This window comes from Octodon degus, unplaced genomic scaffold (assembly GCF_000260255.1).
Source record: "Octodon degus isolate 3935 unplaced genomic scaffold, OctDeg1.0 scaffold00007, whole genome shotgun sequence".
Taxonomy (NCBI): Eukaryota; Metazoa; Chordata; class Mammalia; order Rodentia; family Octodontidae; genus Octodon; species Octodon degus.
The window spans coordinates 21,582,850-21,585,958 of record NW_004524583.1 but is presented as its reverse complement, the minus strand read 5'-3'; the positions used below and the strand labels follow the sequence as shown (position 1 = coordinate 21,585,958).

Below are 3,109 nucleotides of genomic sequence, written 5' to 3'. Positions count from 1 at the left end.
GATTGAACTCAGGCCCTTACGCTTGCCAGGGTAGTGCTTATTCCACTGAGCCATCTCCCCAGCCCCTATAACAACTCCTTGAGCTGCCCTCAGTAGAGTTTTGGGCCCCACCTCACACCCCGTCCTCCACCCACTTCAATCGACCTTCTAACTCTAAAACAATCCCAACAACCTTGTTCCTGCTAATACCCTTTTGGTGCAGCTGCCTGGGCCACCCAGAGTTCCTGGCAGTTGTCACTTCCCCTGGCAACAAGTCTGCCCTCTGGGACTCTTCCTGCCCCTGATTCTTCCTCCTCTGCCTCCTTCATTTGCTGGCATCTTGGAAGATTAGATTCCCTCGGACTGTCTCCCACCCTCTTCTCAGGCTACACATTTTCCCTTATTGTGGCACATACCTCCAGATGATATTGTCCCTATTAAATCTACAGAGAAACTTGGATGGAAGAGTCAAATTTAAATTTTAATATCTCATGCAGTAGTCAAGAGGTAGAAGGAAGCCAAGCATGCATTGATGAATGACTAGATAAATAAAATGTGGGATGGACAGTGAAATACTACTCAGCCTTTAAAAAGGAAGGAAAAAATTAAAGAAAGGGGGAAAAAAAGAAAGACATTCTGTCACATGCTATAGCACAGATGAATCTTGAGGATATTGTAGAAAACAAACCAGTTAAAGAAAAGAAAAATACTGTGTGACTCCACTTATAGGAGGTATCTAAAGTAGGCAATTTGTAGGAAAAATAGTATAGAGAATGGTAGCTATGGAGTGAAGAGGGGGAAAAGCACAGTTGTTATTTAATGAGTCTAGAGTTTCAGTTTATAGAGAAGAAAAAGTTCTAGAGATCTGTTTTACAACAATATGAATGTATTTAACACCATGGAACTGTACTTAAGGATAGCTAAAAGGGACTATTTTGTGACTTTTTAACTATATTAAAAATGCATAATAAAATATTATTTTGTAAGATATTAATCGGTAGTAAATCAATAGTGTGAATTAGTCTTTATTTTTAAAATGTTCATAAATATTCAGTCCTTCAAAAACAGAGGTAAAATTTTATCCCATGGAAGAATAGCCTAAACCTTGGTTGACCAAGCATTTTATATAATTGCAGAATGTTCTTTTTTGAAGAGGATCGCATCTTTATTTGCACAGTTCTTACAACTCAAAGAATCAAGAGCCAGAGGGGACCTTTATTTTTCATTACCGGACTTTGGAAAAAATGGGGTATACCGATGAATGTCCATTTTGTATCTGTGTATTCAAAGAGGTTGGGATAGATATATAGTTGCATTCTCTTAATGAATAGAATGATTTGTTCTAATGGTGTTTGTAAATGGGATCACAATTCCTCATCTTGTACAGCAATTAACCACCAAGAAGAATATATGCAGTGTATTATTTGTTGAAACTGTACTTCCGATTTGATTTGAAACTGTCTCATTGCTATCTGTTTATCAATAAAACTTTGAAAAAAAAAAAAAAAAAGAGCCAGAGAGGGGTGAGGAGCTCTAGAGTCTGCACTAGCGACTGTGCCATCTAAGGGCCCGCTGCAGTCCGTGCAAGTCTTTGGTCATAAGAAGACAGCCACAGCCACGGCACACTGCAAGCGGGGCAATGGCCTCATCAAGGTGAACGGGTGTCCCCTGGAGATGGCTGAGCTGCGCATGCTGCAATATAAGTTAGTGGAGCCTGTTCTGCTTCTGGGCAAGGAGCGGTTTGCTGGTGTTGACATCCGTGTCCGTATGAAGGGTGGTGCTCATGTTGCCCAGTTTTATGCTACCATCTGTCCATCTCCAAAGCCCTGGTGGCCTATTACCAGAAATACATTGAGGAGGCTTCCAAGAAAGAGATCAAAGATATTCTCATCCAGTACAACCGGACCCTGTTGGTAGCTGACCCCCGTCGCTGTGAATCCAAAAAGTTTGGAGGCCCTGGTGCCCTTGCTCATTACCAGAAATCCTACCGATAAGCTCACCATAAGAATCACCATCGGTTTTTGTAATAAACATGGAATTTTGAGGTTGCAAGGAAAAAAAAAAAAGCCAGAGAGACGTGAGGATGATCTGATTTTTCTCTATTTTATTAGAGTCCTTCATAACTAGAACGCAACACTAAGCAACCCAACTAACGATAGGCAGGTCCTGATGATTTCCTTCCCTTCCTGATGAGCCCAGGGCTTTCTATTTTCCTGCATCACAGCATCTTCACTGAGAGATGGGTAGTGGAGGGAAAGAAAGAGGGAAGGCCCCTGAAAATGAGTAATGAGCCTGAACTACGACAGGCCGGTGGCCAGTGCATCTACAAGAAGGGTTATCTCAAAGCTGTATTCAGTTACCTCGTGAGAGTATGGCAGGCCTCGTCTCCTTAAGACATGCATACATGCAACTGCTGTTCTCTTGAGCCATGCTCATGTGATCATTGTTTTCTACTTTCACTTTTAGGAGCAAGAAAACATGAAATGGAAGCATTTCTACAAGTCCAGTCGGCATGCTGGGGATGGGCTTAAAGGGTTAGCAGACACTCAAAAGAACCAAAGCACTGCTTGCCAGACCCTTCGGTGTTGACAGCCTGGGGTCTAGCTAATCAGCAGAGTAAAGAACACACAGCGCCTAGAGTAAAATGAAGCTTACATATTACACAAAGGGAAAAGTTTAGGCCTGTAGCTGTGCACTGTAGGAAGCTGGGAAATTTCACCAGAATGTTTTGAAGCTGCTACTGTGGATTCACCATTTTCAAAAAAGGGTGAGTTAAATCAGTTTAACATAGACATCATTTGTAACCATCAGGGACTGATGATCTTGCAATATCTGTAGCCACCCATGAGAAATGCAAACATGAGCCAGAGAATGACCGTATTATTGGCTCTGGTCACAAGCTGCAAGGCTGCTCATCTCTCTGTCCCTTTCTTGTGTTGAACAGTATTGTTTTTCTCTACTGCCGAGCAAAAAGCTTAGTTTTGTTTTGTTTGTTTTTACCCAGTTGACTGTTGAAAGGTAGAAGATAGTGTCCATAGATGTCTTTTGCCATTACTAAGTCGCGGGCTCCCCATTTTCTTTTTCTCCTTAAGGTTAAGGGTGAGTCATTGCACTCGGTTAAAGGAGACAG

General features: G+C 41.9%; 1 pseudogene; it reads left to right on the top strand.

The window, feature by feature from the left end:
- Positions 1-2,238, top strand: part of LOC101586427 — a 59,827-nt pseudogene extending 57,589 nt beyond the window's left edge.
- The last annotated feature ends 871 nt before the right edge of the window (positions 2,239-3,109 follow it).